The 22,837-nt window shown below is 41.4% G+C and overlaps 1 long non-coding RNA gene across 8 annotated transcripts in view; it reads right to left on the minus strand.

The window, feature by feature from the left end:
- Window positions 1–22,837, minus strand: part of LOC122723552 — a 46,622-nt gene that overhangs the window by 15,022 nt on the left and 8,763 nt on the right. Inside the window, exon 4 of one of the 8 annotated variants that reach the window (XR_006350499.1) lies at window positions 12,452–12,475. The exons of 2 other annotated variants lie outside the window; for them this stretch is intronic. This is a non-coding gene — a long non-coding RNA (uncharacterized LOC122723552). Of the gene's footprint in view, window positions 1–12,451; window positions 12,476–13,690; window positions 13,939–15,766; window positions 15,792–19,337; window positions 19,379–19,964; window positions 20,027–22,010; window positions 22,033–22,837 lie in introns of those variants that run through there. 5 more of the 8 variants (XR_006350494.1, XR_006350498.1, XR_006350496.1 and 2 more) reach the window with 5 other exon arrangements.

A 22,837-nucleotide genomic window follows, 5' to 3' on the forward strand; every position in this document is an offset into this window, starting at 1 on the left:
CTCTCATTCTATCCTCTGAAAAACAACACATAGCATAAGCAATCATTAGCATCATATGGTTCATGTGGAAACACATGAACCCTCATCACATACATAGCATCACATCATAGCATTTATGCACATGCATATCATCATGGCATATCATATCATCATATAGACAGGACTCTACATCCTATCCTAGTGGACATGATTTTCCTAGTGTGCTTGACCTTCTAGAACATCTATGAGCCCGACACTCTAGGTCCGACCATATGAACCTAGGGCTCTGATACCACTCTGTAACGACCCGGAAATCCGACCCGTTACCGGCGCTAGGATCCAGATCGGCTTAAGGCCGCCGGGACCCGTAGCAAGCCTACATACCTCCTGTAAACTTGTGGAATCCCACACAAAACAACATATACATGATCTGTAAAAATTTTCTTTTCTCTTATCCAAGCGAAACCTGTGCATGCACAACATCATACATAAACCCCACACTGGAGTCCTCATCATATACTCCAATGGGGTATCATCATCATACATAACAGCTTGGATAATCATAGTCATTAACATCATTACTCATTAAACATTCTGTACATAATGGGGATTCACACACCTCTAGGTCAAGCACTACTATAATCCTCAATACATCATCAAATCATTCATTACAGTACATGGTCATAAATACTCATTACATCATGTTCATGTCCACTACTATCTATTACAACATACAGGACTTGACTTCACTCTAGCCGACTTCTCGATCTACCCTGTACCTGCAACTCTGGGGATAAAGGGAGTGGGGTGAGCTACTAGAGCCCAGTGAGCAGAAACTAAAAACATTTGTTTTAATTCCTCCATTTTTAGGTACATTATTATTCATTTTATTATTATTATTATCATCATTTAACTTTTTCTTTCTTTTTCTTATTCATGCTTTCATGTATGCGCCATAACACAAACATTTCACAGCAAGGATGAACTTGTCACCATTTAGCCCCAATCTTTCTTACTTATACATGCCGGGGGCGTAGAGCCGTAGCAGGCACACCCGGACTTCCATAATCTGTCATAGTGCCAGGGGCGTAGAGCCGTAGCAGGCACACCTGGACTCACATAGGCTATCATGACATACAAGGGCTAATGGATCATTCAACATTCATCCACATCAACAACAAAGTATGCAATGCAACATATTCGTGAATTCTAATGCAAACAACCTGATATTGCATGGCATAATGATGCATGGGCAATGCTTTATGATTCATTCATTTATTCGTTTACTTTAAAGCTTAAGGGGTTGTTCCACTCACCTGGTAACTGAAGCTTTAACAACGAACTCTGAACGACTATCTCACAACCGGGGGTCTCGGTTCCTCGGGTCCGAACCTACACAGGTGGACTCAAATGAGGCACCAAACATACATGAACATGACTCCAAAATACTCCCCAAAGACCCCCTAAAACATCCTGAAAACATCACATGAAATCATGCAAGAAACGGCTAAACAGGGCACTTTCGGCGGCAGGTTCGGCGGCCGAAAGTCCCTCTGCAGCCGAAAGTCATGCAGGTTCGGCGGCACTTTCGGCGGCCGAACCTCCCAGACAGAGACGAAACTTGAGTTTCGGGGGCAGGCTTCGGCAGCCGAAACTGCCTCCACAAGGGGGTTCGGCGGCCGAAAGTCACTTCGGCGGCCGAACCTGAGTTTCTGCCGAAGGGCAGAAACTTGGCTCCCTTGTGTCCACAGCCTCCAAAACACCTCAAAACATGCATAAACTTGTTTCTACACATGCATACACATCATACATCACACCTAGGGGTCTCAAACTATAATATACCCCATCTACAACACTTCAAACACACAAACATCAACATACATTGTTCATCAAAGCATACATTATACCCATAAACATACACATAACCTAAACATGCATTCTACCCCATCAACTTGCATAAAACTTTCATAAAACATAAAAGAAGCATAGATCGAAGCTTACCTCTTGAAGATCTAGAGGAAGAACGACCCTAGCTCGGAAAATGGAGGGATTTAGCTCCAAGACTTCCAAGCTCCAAACTTGCTTAAAAACACTCAAAAACTTTTGTGGAACCTTAAAACTCAAAGAAAATGGTGGGGATTGAAGGAAAAACACAAGATTTGGGAGAGGGAGGTCGGAAGCTCGCTGAGGTCGAAAATGGGAGAAAACTCTCCCATTTCGGCTAAGTGCCCCTTTTATAGGTGGCTGGCCAGGCCACGTTCGGGGGCCGAAAGTGCCTCCGCATGCATGCAAGGTTCGGCGGCCGAACTTGGAGTTCGGCGGCCGAACCTGCATTTCCCTCACACAAAACTTTCGGGCGCCTAAAGTCCCTCCGAAAGCATGCATGTTCGGCGGCCGAACTTCGGAGTTCGGCGGCCGAACCTGGGTTTTCCTCCAAAGAATTCTCATGCAAAAACTCATTAAATTTTCATACTTAAAAACATGAAATACATGAAAACATTTCAGAAAAACATCATTTTACCCTTCTAGGGGCCTCCGACATCCGAGATCCCACCGGACGGTAGGGATTCCGATACCGGAGTCTAGCCGGGTATTACATTCTCCCCCCCTTAAGAACATTCGTCCCCGAATGTTCCTCAACTAACATACAAAGCATGGCATCAATCATAACATACAACATAGCATACAATATATCATACATGCAACACATAGAACAACTAACACTCACCTCAAAACAGATGGGGGTATTGCTGGAGCATGGACTCCCGTGTCTCCCAGGTGCATTCTTCAATATTGTGGTGGTTCCAAAGGACTTTCACCATCGGGATTTCCTTGTTCCTCAGCTTTCTGATCTGAGTGTCTAGGATCCGCACTGGCTGTTCTACATAGGTGAGATCCTCTTGGATCTCTACATCAGGCTCACTAAGAACCTTGCTCGGATCTGACACGTACTTCCGTAACAGAGAAACATGGAAAACCGGATGGATTCTCTCCATCGAAGAAGGCAAGTCTAGCTTGTACGACACATTACCGACCCTCTGAAGCACCTCGAAAGGACTGATGTACCGTGGAGCTAACTTACCCTTCTTCCCGAACCGAACCACTCCTTTCATAGGAGACACCTTGAGCAAAACCAAATCCCCCTCCTGAAACTCTAGCTGTCTTCTGCGGATATCTGCATAACTCTTCTGCCGACTAGCAGCAGTCTTGATCCTCTCTCTGATTATGGGTACCACCCTGCTGGTAAGCTCTACTAACTCCGGACCCGCAAGAGTCCTCTCTCCTACTTCCTCCCAGCAGATAGGTGATCGACACTTCCTCCCATACAAAGCTTCATATGGAGCCATCCCTATGCTAGCATGATAGCTGTTATTGTAGGCAAACTCCACCAAAGGTAGATGCTGCCTCCAAGAACCGCCAAAATCTAGCACACACATTCTGAGCATATCCTCTATTGTCTGGATGGTCCTCTCTGACTGTCCGTCTGTCTGCGGGTGGAAGGCAGTACTGAAGTCTAATCTGGTACCCATAGCGTTCTGCAGACTCCGCCAAAACCTGGAGGTGAACTGGGGCCCTCTATCTGACACTATAGATACCGGGACCCCATGCAGTCTGACAATCTCATCCACGTACACCTGCGCCAACTTGTCCACAGAGTAACCACTCCTGACAGGGATGAAGTGAGCAGATTTGGTGAGTCTGTCCACAATCACCCATATGGAGTCCAATCTGTTGGACGTCGCCGGTAGCCCCACTACGAAGTCCATAGCTATATTCTCCCATTTCCACTCTGGAATCGGTAGTGGATTCAACATTCCAGCCGGCTTCTGATGCTCTAGTTTCACCCTCTGACACACATCGCAGGCTGACACGAACAGTGCCACGTCCTTCTTCATAGCTGGCCACCAATACACTCTCTTCAGATCCTGATACATTTTGGTGGCTCCAGGGTGAACACTATACCTGGTATTATGGGCTTCCCCCATAATATCTCCCTTCAGACCAATGTCATCTGGCACACATAATCTGTTCCCGTAGCGGAGGATCCCCTTATCATCAAACTTGAACTCATTACTCTGGCCTGACTGAACCGTTCTGGCTATCCTGACCAACTCTGGGTCCTCATGCTGTTTCTGAGCTACCTGCTCCAGAAACACGGGTGTCACTCTCATCTGAGCCACTAAGGCACCTGTGCCAGACAACTCCAACTGTAATCCTTCACTCATAAGTCTGTGGAACTCCTTCACCACCGGCCTCCTCTCTGCTGAAATGTGGGATAGACTGCCGAGTGATTTCCGGCTTAGGGCGTCTGCCACAACATTCGCCTTACCCGGATGGTACTGAATCTTGCAATCATAGTCACTCAACAGCTCTACCCATCTCCTCTGCCTCATGTTCAGTTCTCTCTGACTCAGGATGTACTGCAGGCTCTTATGATCTGTGAAGATCTCACATTTTACCCCATAGAGGTAATGCCTCCACATCTTGAGTGCAAAGATGACTGCTGCCATCTCAAGATCGTGTGTGGGGTAATTCAGCTCATGCTTTTTCAGCTGCCTAGAAGCATAAGCGATCACCCTCTCATTTTGCATTAGCACACAACCCAGTCCCACACGGGACGCATCACAATATACTGAGAAGTCATCATCACTTTTTGGCAGAGCTAACACCGGTGCTGAAGTCAACCTCCTCTTAAGCTCCTCAAAGCTTTCCTCACACTGATCGGTCCATAAGAACTTCTGATTCTTCTTTGTCAGTTTGGTCATAGGAGCAGCAATCCTTGAGAAGTCCTGAACGAACCTCCTGTAGTAACCTGCTAAACCCAGAAAACTCTTGATCTCGGTCACTGTGGTGGGTCTAGGCCAGTTAGCTACAGCCTCTACCTTCTTGGGGTCTACTTCAATACCTGTTCTAACACAATGTGCCCCAAGAATGAAATGCCCTAAGTCCACTCTGCAGCCGAAAGTCATGCATTCCTGCACTCTCAAGGCGGCAAAACCTCCCAGTGATGGATGCTCCTTGAGTTTCTACACAGGATATCGGCATGAAACTGCCTAACAAGTGGTTCAGGCGGCTGAATATTCTGTTCGGAGGTCCGAACCTGAGTTTCTGCCGAAGGGCAGAAACTTGGCTCCATTGTGTCCACAGCCTCCAAAACACTTCAAAACATGCATAAACTTGTTTCTACTGATGCATACACATCATCATCACACCTAGGGGTCTCAAACTATAATATACCCCATCTACAACACTTCAAACACACAAACATCAACATACATTGTTCATCAAAGCATACATTATACCCATAAACATACACATAACCTAAACATGCATTCTACCCCATCAACTTGCATAAAACTTTCATAAAACATAAAAGAAGCATAGATCGAAGCTTACCTCTTGAAGATCTAGAGGAAGAACGACCCTAGCTCGGAAAATGGAGGGATTTAGCTCCAAGACTTCCAAGCTCCAAACTTGCTTAAAAACACTCAAAAACTTTTGTGGAACCTTAAAACTCAAAGAAAATGGTGGGGATTGAAGGAAAAACACAAGATTTGGGAGAGGGAGGTCGGAAGCTCGCTGAGGTCGAAAATGGGAGAAAACTCTCCCATTTCGGCTAAGTGCCCCTTTTATAGGTGGCTGGCCAGGCCACGTTCGGGGGCCGAAAGTGCCTCCGCATGCATGCAAGGTTCGGCGGCCGAACTTGGAGTTCGGCGGCCGAACCTGCATTTCCCTCACACAAAAATTTCGGGCGCCTAAAGTCCCTCCGAAAGCATGCATGTTCGGCGGCCGAACTTCGGAGTTCGGCGGCCGAACTTCGGAGTTCGGCGGCCGAACCTGGGTTTTCCTCCAAAGAATTCTCATGCAAAAACTCATTAAATTTTCATACTTAAAAACATGAAATACATGAAAACATTTCAGAAAAACATCATTTTACCCTTCTAGGGGCCTCCGACATCCGAGATCCCACCGGACGGTAGGGATTCCGATACCGGAGTCTAGCCGGGTATTACATTCTCCCCCCCTTAAGAACATTCGTCCCCGAATGTTCCTCAACTAACATACAAAGCATGGCATCAATCATAACATACAACATAGCATACAATATATCATACATGCAACACATAGAACAACTAACACTCACCTCAAAACAGATGGGGGTATTGCTGGAGCATGGACTCCCGTGTCTCCCAGGTGCATTCTTCAATATTGTGGTGGTTCCAAAGGACTTTCACCATCGGGATTTCCTTGTTCCTCAGCTTTCTGATCTGAGTGTCTAGGATCCGCACTGGCTGTTCTACATAGGTGAGATCCTCTTGGATCTCTACATCAGGCTCACTAAGAACCTTGCTCGGATCTGACACGTACTTCCGTAACAGAGAAACATGGAAAACCGGATGGATTCTCTCCATCGAAGAAGGCAAGTCTAGCTTGTACGACACATTACCGACCCTCTGAAGCACCTCGAAAGGACTGATGTACCGTGGAGCTAACTTACCCTTCTTCCCGAACCGAACCACTCCTTTCATAGGAGACACCTTGAGCAAAACCAAATCCCCCTCCTGAAACTCTAGCTGTCTTCTGCGGATATCTGCATAACTCTTCTGCCGACTAGCAGCAGTCTTGATCCTCTCTCTGATTATGGGTACCACCCTGCTGGTAAGCTCTACTAACTCCGGACCCGCAAGAGTCCTCTCTCCTACTTCCTCCCAGCAGATAGGTGATCGACACTTCCTCCCATACAAAGCTTCATATGGAGCCATCCCTATGCTAGCATGATAGCTGTTATTGTAGGCAAACTCCACCAAAGGTAGATGCTGCCTCCAAGAACCGCCAAAATCTAGCACACACATTCTGAGCATATCCTCTATTGTCTGGATGGTCCTCTCTGACTGTCCGTCTGTCTGCGGGTGGAAGGCAGTACTGAAGTCTAATCTGGTACCCATAGCGTTCTGCAGACTCCGCCAAAACCTGGAGGTGAACTGGGGCCCTCTATCTGACACTATAGATACCGGGACCCCATGCAGTCTGACAATCTCATCCACGTACACCTGCGCCAACTTGTCCACAGAGTAACCACTCCTGACAGGGATGAAGTGAGCAGATTTGGTGAGTCTGTCCACAATCACCCATATGGAGTCCAATCTGTTGGACGTCGCCGGTAGCCCCACTACGAAGTCCATAGCTATATTCTCCCATTTCCACTCTGGAATCGGTAGTGGATTCAACATTCCAGCCGGCTTCTGATGCTCTAGTTTCACCCTCTGACACACATCACAGGCTGACACGAACAGTGCCACGTCCTTCTTCATAGCTGGCCACCAATACACTCTCTTCAGATCCTGATACATTTTGGTGGCTCCAGGGTGAACACTATACCTGGTATTATGGGCTTCCCCCATAATATCTCCCTTCAGACCAATGTCATCTGGCACACATAATCTGTTCTCGTAGCGGAGGATCCCCTTATCATCAAACTTGAACTCATTACTCTGGCCTGACTGAACCGTTCTGGCTATCCTGACCAACTCTGGGTCCTCATGCTGTTTCTGAGCTACCTGCTCCAGAAACACGGGTGTCACTCTCATCTGAGCCACTAAGGCACCTGTGCCAGACAACTCCAACTGTAATCCTTCACTCATAAGTCTGTGGAACTCCTTCACCACCGGCCTCCTCTCTGCTGAAATGTGGGATAGACTGCCGAGTGATTTTCGGCTTAGGGCGTCTGCCACAACATTCGCCTTACCCGGATGGTACTGAATCTTGCAATCATAGTCACTCAACAGCTCTACCCATCTCCTCTGCCTCATGTTCAGTTCTCTCTGACTCAGGATGTACTGCAGGCTCTTATGATCTGTGAAGATCTCACATTTTACCCCATAGAGGTAATGCCTCCACATCTTGAGTGCAAAGATGACTGCTGCCATCTCAAGATCGTGTGTGGGGTAATTCAGCTCATGCTTTTTCAGCTGCCTAGAAGCATAAGCGATCACCCTCTCATTTTGCATTAGCACACAACCCAGTCCCACACGGGACGCATCACAATATACTGAGAAGTCATCATCACTTTTTGGCAGAGCTAACACCGGTGCTGAAGTCAACCTCCTCTTAAGCTCCTCAAAGCTTTCCTCACACTGATCGGTCCATAAGAACTTTTGATTCTTCTTTGTCAGTTTGGTCATAGGAGCAGCAATCCTTGAGAAGTCCTGAACGAACCTCCTGTAGTAACCTGCTAAACCCAGAAAACTCTTGATCTCGGTCACTGTGGTGGGTCTAGGCCAGTTAGCTACAGCCTCTACCTTCTTGGGGTCTACTTCAATACCCTGTTCTAACACAATGTGCCCCAAGAATGAAATGCTCCTAAGCCAAAACTCACACTTGGAGAACTTGGCATACAAGCCATGCTCTCTCAAGGTCTGCAAAACTGTCCTCAGGTGATGGGCATGCTCCTTTGCATTTCTGGAATACACTAAGATATCATCTATGAAGACAATAACGAAGTGATCCAGATACTGACTGAATATTCTGTTCATGAGGTCCATGAATGCTGCAGGGGCGTTGGTCAACCCAAACGGCATCACAAGGAACTCATAGTGGCCATACCTGGTCCTGAAAGCCGTCTTCGGTACATCTTCATTCCTTATCCTCAACTGATGGTACCCTGATCTCAGATCTATTTTGGAGAAACAACCTGCTCCTGCTAGCTGGTCGAATAGATCGTCGATCCTCGGCAAAGGGTATTTGTTCTTGGTAGTGACCTTGTTCAACTGTCTGTAGTCGATACAAAGTCTGAGGGATCCATCCTTCTTCCTCACAAACAAAACCGGAGCACCCCAAGGTGAAGTACTCGGTCGGATGAAACCCTTATCTACCAGCTCTTGCAACTGTTCCTTCAGTTCTTTCAATTCAGCTGGTGCCATCCTGTAGGGAGGGATAGAGATCGGTCTGGTACCAGGCATTAACTCAATCTCGAACTCTATCTCCCTAGCAGGTGGTAACCCTGGCAGCTCGTCTGGGAAAACATCTAAGAACTCACTCACCACAGGCAATGAGGCGGGCTCTCTGACATGACTATCTAACTCCCTCACATGAGCTAGAAACCCCTGACATCCCCTCTTAAGCAACCTACGAGCCTGAAGAGCTGAGATCAGACCTCTAGGTGTACCCCTCTTGTCTCCTCTGAAGACGACCTCTGACCCATCCTGATCTCTGAATCTGACTACCTTGTCTCTACAGTCCAAGGTAGCACCATGGGTCGATAACCAATCCATCCCTAGAATGACGTCAAAATCTGTCAAATCTAGAACCACGAGGTCGGCGGAAAGGCATCTTCCCTCTATGAAAACTGGACTACATTGGCAGACTGCCTCTGCCACTGACGGGTCACACTTGGGTCCACTGACCCATAGGGGACACTCTAACCCAGAGACCATCAATCCTACCCTCTCCACGACTCTCGGAGCAATAAAAGAATGAGATGCACCCGGGTCCATTAAGGCATACACATCAGAACAACCAATGATGAGATTACCTGCCACCACAGTGTTGGATGTGCTGGCCTCCTGCTGAGTCATAGTGAAGATCCGTGCCGGAGCTGATGGACCTTCACCTCTGTATCCTGCTGATGAAGAGGCTGACCCTCTCCCCCTGCCTCTGCCACTGGCCTGTGTTGCGGCTGGAGCTACTGGCTGCACCACACTGTCGGAGGCTGTCTGCTGAGACGGTGCTGCAAAGGCTGCTCTAGGACAATCTCGAGCCAAGTGACCCGCCTGTCCGCACCTGAAACATGTGTTTGTCCCTGCCAGACATACTCCCTTGTGTGGTCTCCCACATCTCATACATGCTGTAACCTCTGCGCCAGAGCTTGAGCCACTGCCTAAACCCAGACCTGACTTGATCTTGTTCCAGAACTTATTCTTCTTAGATTTTCTGTGGCCTCTGTCCCACTTCTTACTGCCTGCAACTGCTGTACTCAGAGAAGAAGAGTCTAACCTTTCCCCACCTGGGGTCTTGGAACCAGAAGGCTGCGCCACTGACTGTTTTACCTTCCCCTCAACGATAGCACTAGCCTCCATTCTCCTAGCCATATCCACTATGGCGTGGAAACTTTCCCTCTCTGCTGACTGTACCAAAGAGGAATACCTGGAGTGCAGCCTCATAATATATCTCCTTGACTTCTTTTGATCTGTGTCCAAATTCAGCCCAGCATATGGCAACAACTCCAGGAACCTGTCTGTGTACTCCTCCACACTCATCTGATCAGTCTGCCTCAACTGTTCGAATTCTATCATCTTCTGCTCTCTAGAGCTCTCAGGGAAAGCCCATCCTGCAAACTCATTTGCGAACTCCTCCCAAGACATACTGTCCGCTCTCGGGTTCACATAGTTCTTAAACCAACTACGTGCCTTCTTGCACTCTAGTGTGAACCCAGCCATCTGAATGGCTCTACTGTCATCAGCCCCTATCTCATCTGTAATAGTCTTGACCCTGCTCAGATACTCAAATGGGTCATCACCTGCTCTGTACTGAGGAGCACCCAACTTCATGTAATCGGTCATCTTGACCTTGCTCCCTCCAGATGAGGTAGGTTTGGGTACTTGTGTTTCCGGGACAGTAGGTACTGGTGGTGGTGGAGGTGCAACATCCCCTGGGGTAGGGTTTGCTGTACTGGTATAGGGAGGTGGAGGTGGGTACGTGGGGTACTGAGAGTATGGTGGGTAGTAAGGTGGGTATGGCATATGTGGAGGATAAGGGCTAAAACTGGGGTAATCCGATGTACCTCCCATCGAATACCCTGGATGGTGTGAATAGGGTGGGTAGTGATGTGGCTGGACATAACTCGAGGCCTGAGTGCCTCCTTCTGATTCTCCCATGCCCTCTTCTGGCATGCTCACACCGAGATTGCCATCCCTCCTCTGATCTACTTCCATATCCTCAGACATTCCTCCCTGCACTGTTCCTCTTACTGATCCGCTTCTACCCAGATCCAAAGACCTTCTAGGGTCTCTAGCTACTCTGTCTCTGTTGGACCTACTGGACATTGCCCTAGGCAAAGCTGAAGGACGGGCATCAGCGCCCTCGTCCTGAGGTGGCACTCCAGTCAATCGTGCAGATCGACGAGTTCCTCTCATTCTATCCTCTGAAAAACAACACATAGCATAAGCAATCATTAGCATCATATGGTTCATGTGGAAACACATGAACCCTCATCACATACATAGCATCACATCATAGCATTTATGCACATGCATATCATCATGGCATATCATATCATCATATAGACAGGACTCTACATCCTATCCTAGTGGACATGATTTTCCTAGTGTGCTTGACCTTCTAGAACATCTATGAGCCCGACACTCTAGGTCCGACCATATGAACCTAGGGCTCTGATACCACTCTGTAACGACCCGGAAATCCGACCCGTTACCGGCGCTAGGATCCAGATCGGCTTAAGGCCGCCGGGACCCGTAGCAAGCCTACATACCTCCTGTAAACTTGTGGAATCCCACACAAAACAACATATACATGATCTGTAAAAATTTTCTTTTCTCTTATCCAAGCGAAACCTGTGCATGCACAACATCATACATAAACCCCACACTGGAGTCCTCATCATATACTCCAATGGGGTATCATCATCATACATAACAGCTTGGATAATCATAGTCATTAACATCATTACTCATTAAACATTCTGTACATAATGGGGATTCACACACCTCTAGGTCAAGCACTACTATAATCCTCAATACATCATCAAATCATTCATTACAGTACATGGTCATAAATACTCATTACATCATGTTCATGTCCACTACTATCTATTACAACATACAGGACTTGACTTCACTCTAGCCGACTTCTCGATCTACCCTGTACCTGCAACTCTGGGGATAAAGGGAGTGGGGTGAGCTACTAGAGCCCAGTGAGCAGAAACTAAAAACATTTGTTTTAATTCCTCCATTTTTAGGTACATTATTATTCATTTTATTATTATTATTATCATCATTTAACTTTTTCTTTCTTTTTCTTATTCATGCTTTCATGTATGCGCCATAACACAAACATTTCACAGCAAGGATGAACTTGTCACCATTTAGCCCCAATCTTTCTTACTTATACATGCCGGGGGCGTAGAGCCGTAGCAGGCACACCCGGACTTCCATAATCTGTCATAGTGCCAGGGGCGTAGAGCCGTAGCAGGCACACCTGGACTCACATAGGCTATCATGACATACAAGGGCTAATGGATCATTCAACATTCATCCACATCAACAACAAAGTATGCAATGCAACATATTCGTGAATTCTAATGCAAACAACCTGATATTGCATGGCATAATGATGCATGGGCAATGCTTTATGATTCATTCATTTATTCGTTTACTTTAAAGCTTAAGGGGTTGTTCCACTCACCTGGTAACTGAAGCTTTAACAACGAACTCTGAACGACTATCTCACAACCGGGGGTCTCGGTTCCTCGGGTCCGAACCTACACAGGTGGACTCAAATGAGGCACCAAACATACATGAACATGACTCCAAAATACTCCCCAAAGACCCCCTAAAACATCCTGAAAACATCACATGAAATCATGCAAGAAACGGCTAAACAGGGCACTTTCGGCGGCAGGTTCGGCGGCCGAAAGTCCCTCTGCAGCCGAAAGTCATGCAGGTTCGGCGGCACTTTCGGCGGCCGAACCTCCCAGACAGAGACGAAACTTGAGTTTCGGGGGCAGGCTTCGGCAGCCGAAACTGCCTCCACAAGGGGGTTCGGCGGCCGAAAGTCACTTCGGCGGCCGAACCTGAGTTTCTGCCGAAGGGCAGAAACTTGGCTCCCTTGTGTCCACAGCCTCCAAAACACCTCAAAACATGCATAAACTTGTTTCTACACATGCATACACATCATACATCACACCTAGGGGTCTCAAACTATAATATACCCCATCTACAACACTTCAAACACACAAACATCAACATACATTGTTCATCAAAGCATACATTATACCCATAAACATACACATAACCTAAACATGCATTCTACCCCATCAACTTGCATAAAACTTTCTTAAAACATAAAAGAAGCATAGATCGAAGCTTACCTCTTGAAGATCTAGAGGAAGAACGACCCTAGCTCGGAAAATGGAGGGATTTAGCTCCAAGACTTCCAAGCTCCAAACTTGCTTAAAAACACTCAAAAACTTTTGTGGAACCTTAAAACTCAAAGAAAATGGTGGGGATTGAAGGAAAAACACAAGATTTGGGAGAGGGAGGTCGGAAGCTCGCTGAGGTCGAAAATGGGAGAAAACTCTCCCATTTCGGCTAAGTGCCCCTTTTATAGGTGGCTGGCCAGGCCACGTTCGGGGGCCGAAAGTGCCTCCGCATGCATGCAAGGTTCGGCGGCCGAACTTGGAGTTCGGCGGCCGAACCTGCATTTCCCTCACACAAAACTTTCGGGCGCCTAAAGTCCCTCCGAAAGCATGCATGTTCGGCGGCCGAACTTCGGAGTTCGGCGGCCGAACCTGGGTTTTCCTCCAAAGAATTCTCATGCAAAAACTCATTAAATTTTCATACTTAAAAACATGAAATACATGAAAACATTTCAGAAAAACATCATTTTACCCTTCTAGGGGCCTCCGACATCCGAGATCCCACCGGACGGTAGGGATTCCGATACCGGAGTCTAGCCGGGTATTACATTTGTAATGCCGTAGGCATGGAAAAACTAAAAAATGAAAACATTATTGTCCAGTTCTTTGACAAACATCCCAGGATCAGGTCTCCAAGCAATGGCCATTGTATGTTGGAAAGCATCAAAGTTAACAGCCCTATCAGAAAAGAGACGACCCACTACGCAAAATCTCCATTCTCCGTGTTGCCCTACATTAGTATTGTCATATCCCTCACCAATAAGGACCCTCCCTTGTAATTCCACCTGATCTAATTGGGCTGTAAGCTGTATGATCAAATCATTAGCACTTGGTGGTTGAGCCATGCCGAAAAAAGAAAAAAATAAAATTTAAAAAAAAAGATGAAAATTAGGATTTAAAAATGATGAAAAGAGAGAGGGACAAAAGAGAAATATAGAGAATAGAAAAATGATAATGATTAGATCTGTCATAACAATCATTAAAGAACCTTGTATTTACAAGAGAAAAATGAAACCCCATAGCGGGAGAGAGAGTATACATATAATATCTATAATCTACATCTATCTATCTATTTAGTAATTCTATAATCTATATCTATCTATTCTATAATTTTTATTCTATTTATATTTAAGTTTTATTTTATTATTATTTTAAATTAAATTCTAAAAAATAATTTAATAGTTAAAAATTATTAATTAGTTATTAAAAAATATAAATTTACAAAATAAAATTTTAACCGATTAAAGTAATTTATATTTAAATTATAATTTGTTAAAGATTAATTTTAATTATTTTATATTTATGTTAAATTTATTTGAAATACACTTTATTGTTTTCTTTTATAATTAAATATGAATTTTAATTTATTTTTTAGGACTTTTATTTTATTATAATTATTTGTTATTTAATAGTTTGAAAAATTAAATGGAAGCTTATATTTTTTAAAACAAATTATAGTATGATAATTATATTAAAAGATATTTTATTTTAATATTTATAAATTAATTTTAAATAAAAAATTATAACTTACAGCTAACAATTTATACTATATAAAAGCAGAAAAAAAAAGGACAATAACTATTTTGATTGATTCAAAAATAACATAAGAATTTATTAATATTCTTAAAAAAATTTAATTTAATATTAGGTTGATTTTCTATTTAAATTAATTATATTTTATCAAATTATTTATATTTAAATTTTATTTAATCAAAAATTAATTTTAATTATTTTGTATTTATGTTAAATTTATTTGAAATACACTTTATTATTTCATTCTATAATTAAATATGAATTTTAATTCCACGTTTAGGAATTCTATTTTATTATAATTAATTTTTATTCAATGATTTAAAAAATTAAATCGAAGTTTACATTTTAATATTTATAAATAGAACATTTTCCATTTAAAATATCTATCTCAAAGCAAAGTAGGTATAAACCTATTTAAATGAGAATTTATTAAAATTATACTTAAAATTAAATTGTATATAATAATTAATTGATAAATTCTATATATGAAGTATTCTATTAATATGCAGGATTAAATTTAATTAATTATTTAATTTTAATTAATTATTTTAATTTTTATACTTAAAATATTTTAAAATTTATATAGACTTAAAATACTTAATTCTATTTATAATTAAGTTTTATTTTATTATTATTTTAAATAAAATTCTAAGAAACAACTTAATATTTTAAAATTACTATTTAAATAAAGATTTACATATAATATTGATTAAAAAGTCAATTATTTACTTTTTTTTCCAATCTGAATAAATCCTCATTCTATATATTAATAAACAAAATATGTATACTTTTAATTAGTATTTATAAATTTAATAAACTAAATCTATTAATATATCAATTCTTAATTAACTTTTAATATGAAACTATAATTTGCATATCTATTTATAGCAACTAAAAACTTATATTATTATATATTAACATTCTATTTATTCACTATTTTCTTTAATTTAAAATAATGTAAGAATTTATTAATATTATAAAAAATTTAATTTAATTTAATTTATCGCGGGCTTGGCCTTTGACCGGGGTGGAGAAACCCAGCGGTCATCAATTGCCCCTTTACCTTCTCGGCAGTTATTGCCCCAACTGTCGAGGGGGTAAACACCAAGGATCATTATGACCGCGCCTGTTTGAATTCAGCTTGCTCCATAATGCCCTTTCTAATAATTATACCAAAATAAACTCTTCTCACATATCTATTATGTACATGCCATATTTGTACAATTTTCTATATGTCAAGTCTCAATAGTGAGAAAGGAATCGCGAATGAGTGTGTCTTGTTTAGTAATATTTTTTCGGAGCAATGGGATAAATATTCCAAATCTTTGAGGATTTTAAGTTTTAATCCAAAGGTTTTTTCCTATCGAAAATTTGGCACCGTCTCCTCTATATATTGGTCCTCATTCCATCTGTAAATGATAAAATTTCAATTCAGTGAACTCTCAATCTTAACTTTCCTAAACTTTCTTCAACCACAAACACAATTTTCAAATCAAATCAACACTTCATAGATACCAAGTGTCAACAATGAGAAAGGAATAATGGATTGAGTGACCACATTATTTATTAATATATTTTTGGATAATGGCATAAAAAATTTAAACTTTTAAAGATTTTTTGCATTTTAATTAAAATGATGTTACTTGTTACAATATCTTAGAATTTAAAAACATTTAGCAATTCAATTCAAATTTGAAATGTAAGTGGGAGAGCATTTGCAGGTGGCTAAAGTAACGTTCCATCTGTATTTTTTTATTATTTAACGGTGGATCATACGCTACACATTGAATAACCAATGTGAGAAATTAACTGCAAGTTAATGGTAAAAATCCAAGTTTGGTGTTTAACTAACCTGACTTAAAGTCAAATTTGGAAATTGTTGCCGGAACAATTCAACTATGCTTTTCCTAAGCGAAGCAACGCTATAGTCTCCAACATTTAGAGAGCTCAAATCATAGCCGTCTCACAACCTAGGATCCTTAGTCATCAGCACCACCGCCGGTGCAGTCTGTGCTACGTGAGTGACCTTTCGCTCCTAAATTACTGTCAACATTGTCTTCATATCAAATTTACCTATGGACACCACCGTCGCTCCCATAGTTAAAGCCCTCACGAAATAACATAAACCATAAACATGAAAATAAGGCAAAAGGAAGTTGCAGCTGCCATCTAGGTCGTGTAAACCTCATGACTTACAGCCACTATACATGTGAAATTTCGATGAGTCAAAACCACTCCATCAACTCGACCAGTAGTCCGTGAGGATAGAGACATTGCAGGGTCCAATCGGTAAACCTTCCCTCGAGTACGATTGTTTTGAGATTAGGAATTATACGAGCAGCATTCGACGTTACGAACACAATTGCAGGTATTGACAGCTGAATTTGGTGGAGAATCTCATGTTTAAAGATAATTGATTCTTAAGGAGACCTAACGACACCGAGAGAGAAGATACAGAAATAAAGAATCGAAAGGTGAATAGAGTTAGGAGAAAGAACAAAGGCAATATCTACTTTTCTAAAGCCAAAATGGTGGTGAAGCGAGAAGTCTAATTTTTTGTGCGAAGGACGAAGTCGGGAAAATAAATTCGACAGAGAGTGACGGCATCGAAGAGAGCGTTTTATGTTTTTCTACACCAATTAAGAATTTTAACTTAACTAACCAAGGATTAATATCTCACCTTGGTTATCCAAGGTGTAGCGTAGAGTCCACCGTCAAGTAATAAAAAAATACAATATGGCCTGCTACCGATAGATGCTCCCCCACTTTCAATTCAAATTTGGAAAGAATCGCCAAATATTTTTAAATCTTAATTCATTGTGCCAAGAAATAAAATTTTGGATTTTTTATGCCATTATCCTTTTTTCTTCAAGCAACAATTTAATTTAGTCTGCTAGTGAATGAGGATTTGGGGTAGCTGCGACACTTCGTCTATGCCTTATAACTTCTAATGCCAACTTACGTTTTATATCTAGACTGTGACACTGCCTTTCAAGTGTTGTTTTATATCATAAATTACTCCTATTGGCATGCCAATTGCCGTTTTTTTGACAAGCTTTCCAAGTTATTCATTTTAGGTACTTCAGTATGCTCCTACTCTATGTTATAGTCAAGTTTTGGCAATATTAAGGGTCTAATTCACTCATGGTCTCTTTATGAAAATTGCTCTCCTATATCTTAGCTAATTCAGTGATTTCTTTTGTGGCTTTACTTTTATCTATAATCTTATAAATATTATTATTTGCATGCTAATTATTTTAGTCATACTAAACTTATTAAATTTTCATTAAGTAATTTATTCGACGTGAAAATCTATTAATATGGCTTGAATATACATCGCTGCTATTTGCTAATTAAAGTCTTAACATTTATTATCTTTGGACCGCACCCGAAGGCTGCCTATGTACCTCCAATAGAGGATCAGGTCTACGTAGCTCTTAACAATAGATAATAACATAAAGTTTATACTAACATAATTTATTCTAGCTAATAATCAACCACATTATCACATTATATCTAGAATCAAGTAAATAACCAAGGAAACATAAATAATTATATTTTCATAGCTATATTTTGCACAATATTATTAAGAAACTAGATATCAATATTCAAAACATGTATATATATATATACACACAAATTTATATATAAACAAATATCAATATAACTCATCAATAATAATTACTTGTACCGATTAAAGCGTTTAAAATCTAATTATATCACCAATATAACAGATAAACTTTTAATAAACAATAACTATCTAAACTAACCCCTTAATCATACCTACCATCTTATAACTATCACTTATTTATGTGTGTATTCTTCTTGTATCTTCAATCCACTTTTACATAATGTTTAGCTAATTAATCTTTCTTTACAACCCTTCGATTTTGTATTATGATAATTCAAATTTATTTCCCTAAAAGGTTATGACTTTGTTTCGATATCAAACAATCGTTACGCTAAAAAGTGAACAAGAAGATTGGTCACTGACACGTTCTAGCCTATTTCACCCACTCGTGGCTCTCCTTTTTTTCATTTCTCTTGTATTATAATATATATAAAATGCCTCCTTTTAATTACAAACAACACAAAAAACAAATATGTTTTTCGAGTACATTGTCGCTATCATAGAATTTTTCTATACCTTATTGCTGATGTCTCTAGTATTTTATTTTAAAAGGATAGAAACTTTTATTAGAAGTCACTTCATAGTAATTAGAAACTTGTTGTAACGACCCGAAAATCGGACCGCTACCGGCGCTAGGATCCAGGTCGGCTTAAGGCCGCCGAGACCCGTAGCAAGCCTAACATGCAACCTGAAAACCTGTTTAATCCCATACATGATCAAGAAAATACATAAAAATTTAAAACTTTTCTTTTGTTCATACACCTAACTCAACCTATGCATGCACTGTACATAAACATAATCATAATCATGACCCCCTCTGTGGGATCTCATCAATGCCCCAATGGGCGATACGTCATAAGTTGAGTTGGTTTGCATAATCATCATAAAATATCTAAGATCATGTATTAAAAGGGATATCTCATACATATAGTCAAGCACAACCTCTAATCCTCAAAGCCATTACATGACTAAAACTGTACTTTTACATAACATTAATACATTTATCATGTCCACACTATCTATTACATACACATGACTTCATTACTCTTACGGATCTCCTGGTCTACCCTGTACCTGCACTCCTGGGAAAATGGGAGAGGGGTGAGCTACTAGAGCCCAGTGAGCAGAATAATAAAAACATTTAAATCATATGGCATCATGGAATGCATCACATCACAGCTAATCACATCAAGGATGAACTTGTCACCAATAGCCCTCTACATAGTCCAACTGTGCCAGAACGTAGAATGGGTCCTGGTCTTTCTCTTACATAACATAGCATAACATAACAGTCCAACTATGCCAGAACGTAGAATGGGTCCTGGTCTTTCTCTTACATAACATAGCATAACATAACAGTCCAACTGTGCCAGAACGTAGAATGGGTCCTGGTCTTTCCCTTACATGGTGCCAGCGAACGTAGAATGGGTCCCACTGGTCTTACATTCCGTACTGTACATATCACATCGTCATATCATAGATCGAGGGCTTTGGATCATCCAACGTTCATCCACATCAATCAACAATAAAGTATGCAATGCAACATATTCGTGAATTCTAATGCAAACAACCTAGTACATCTCATGGCATTCATGATGCGTGAAACATGCTAAAAAGTCCATTATTTGCTTTAAAACATAATGAGTTATTCCACTCACCTCTGGGTAGCTCTGACCAGACACTAGAGCAGCTGACTCACTGCTGGGGTCCTCGGTTCCTCGGGTCCGAACCTACACAGGTGGACTCAAATGAGGGACCAAACAAACATGAACATAACTCTAAACTACTCCCCAAAAACCCCCTAAAACATCATGAAACAATCATAGAAAAACATGCAAGAGAGGGCTGGACAGGGCACTTTCGGCGGCAGGTTCGGCGGCCGAAAGTCCCTCCAGAGCCGAAAGTCAGGCAGGTTCGGCGGCACCTTCGGCGGCCGAAACTCCCAGACAGAGGCGAAACTCATGCATGTTCGGCGGCACTTTCGGCGGCCGAAACTCCCAGACAGAGACGAAAGTCTCCTTTCGGGGGCAAGCTTCGGCAGCCGAAGGCTGCCTCTACAAGCATGTTCGGCGGCCGAACCTGGTTTCTCCCTTAGTGGCAGAAACTCAGCTCTTCTATGCACATTTGCCTCCAAAACTACCCAATCATGCATAAACCTATTCTACAACATTCCCAAACATACACAAACAAGCATACAAGTTTCTAGGGGCATCAAACCATCAAAAACCCCAACTACAACACAACAAGCAACTCACATTGTTCATAAATACATATAAAACCCATAAACCTAATCATGAGCTAAACATGCATTCTACCCTATAGATCCACTTAAAACTTACTTAAAACATGCAATGAGCTTAAGATCGGCTCTTACCTCGTGGAGATAGAGAGAGAGACGACCTAACTCGGAGATGGGACGGGCTGAGTTCCCTTGAACTTCAAAGCTCCAAAACTTTGCTCAAAGCTTGAAAATTTTCAAAACAAAGTAAAAACTCATGAAAAACGAGTAGGATTGGAAGGAAAGAACTCAAGATCGGTGAGGGACGGCGGAGAGCTCACCTTGGCCGGAAATGGGGAAAAAGCTCGTCCATTTTCGGCTAAGGGACCCTTTTATAATGGCTGGCCAGGCCACGTTCAGGGGCCGAGCGTGCCTCCGCATGCATGCCTTCGGGAGCGCTTTTAGGCCCCCGAAAGCATAAGTGAGGGAAGTCCAGGTTCGGCCGCCGAACCGCAAGCGTCCTTCCCCTCAAAACGCGTCTACTGTGGTCTCTTGGGGCTTGCCCTTAGAAATAAAACTGTGAGGGGAAGGCTGGGCCAAGGACCTCGAACCCAAAGCGGACAATATCTACTGTTGTGGGCCCAGAGGATGTTACACTTGTCATAAAACAACTGCATCAGATATAAGGCATCTACCATATCCTAGCAGATTCTTAAAAGTGATGCACAAACTTTCCAATCAATGCTCCAATGTACATAATGTAATCTGCAGTTTACAATACACACATTTGCAGCATTGAATAGATTATTGCGATCACGACTTTTATCTTCTAATACATGTTGAATGTCAAATAACATTCTTAGCCAACTTACAAAAACCTATAGTAGAGTTATATCCTGACCTTAACTTATAAGGTATATACATTTGCTTATACTTGTTCCTTCTCCTTAATACCTAGAACGGCCTAAACGTTAGCTCTAATACCACTAACTGCAACACTCCTATAAGGTTATTTAACTAACCGAAATGGAGATGTCACGTTTCGTGGTGCTTCTCTTATTTTTTCAATTAACTATTATCATGTATTTCATGATATTTTTTCCTACCGAAAATACTCTAGAGTCTCCTTTCTAAACTGGTTCTAATTTCATCTATGAATTATAAAATTTCACTTCAATGAACTCTCAACCTTTAACCCCCAAACGTTATTCAATCACAAACACAATTTTCAACTCAGATAAACTCTTCTAATAATTATACCAAAATAAAACTCTTCTCATGCAATATTAATTACAACCCACATATCTATTATGTACATGCCATATTTGTACAATTTTCTATATGTCAAGTCTCAATAGTGAGAAAGGAATCGCAAATGAGTGTGTCTTGTTTAGTAATATTTTTTCGAAGCAATGGGATAAATATTCCAAATCTTTGAGGATTTTAAGTTTTAATCCAAAGGTTTTTTCCTATCGAAAATTCGGCACCGTCTCCTCTATATATTGGTCCTCATTCCATCTTTGAATGATAAAATTTCAATTCAGTAAACTCTCAATCTTAACTTTCCTAAACTTCCTTCAACCACAAACACAATTTTCAAATCAAATCAACACTTCATAGATACCAAGTGTCAACAATGAGAAAGGAATAATAGATTGAGTGACCACATTATTTATTAATATATTTTTGGATAATGGCTTAAAAAATTTAAACCTTTAAAGATTTTTTGCATTTTAATTAAAAAGATTTTACTTGCTACAATAACTTAGAATTTAAAAACATTTAACGATTCAATTCAAATTTGAAATGTAAGTGGGAGAGCATTTGCCGGTGGCTAAAGTAACGTTCCATCTGTATTTTTTTATTACTTAACGGTGGATCATACGCTACACATTGAATAACCAATGTGAGAAATTAACTGCAAGTTAATGGTAAAAATCCAAGTTTGGTGTTTAACTAACCTGACTTAAAGTCAAATTTGGAAATTGTTGCTGGAACAATTCAACTATGCTTTTCCTAAGCGAAGCAACGCTATAGTCTCCAACATCTAGAGAGCTCAAATCATAGCCGTCTCACAACCTAGGATCCTTAGTCATCAGCACCACCGCCGGTGCAGTCTGTGCTACGTGAGTGACCTTTGGTCCTAAATTACTGTCAACATTGTCTTCATATCAAATTTACCTATGGACACCACCGTCGCTCCCATAGTTAAAGCCCTCACGAAATAACATAAACCATAAACATGAAAATAAGGCAAAAGGAAGTTACAGCTGCCATCCAGGTCGTGTAAACCTCATGACTTACAGCCACTATACATGTGAAA

Source organism: Manihot esculenta, chromosome 4 (genome assembly GCF_001659605.2).
Source record: "Manihot esculenta cultivar AM560-2 chromosome 4, M.esculenta_v8, whole genome shotgun sequence".
Classification (NCBI taxonomy): domain Eukaryota; kingdom Viridiplantae; phylum Streptophyta; class Magnoliopsida; order Malpighiales; family Euphorbiaceae; genus Manihot; species Manihot esculenta.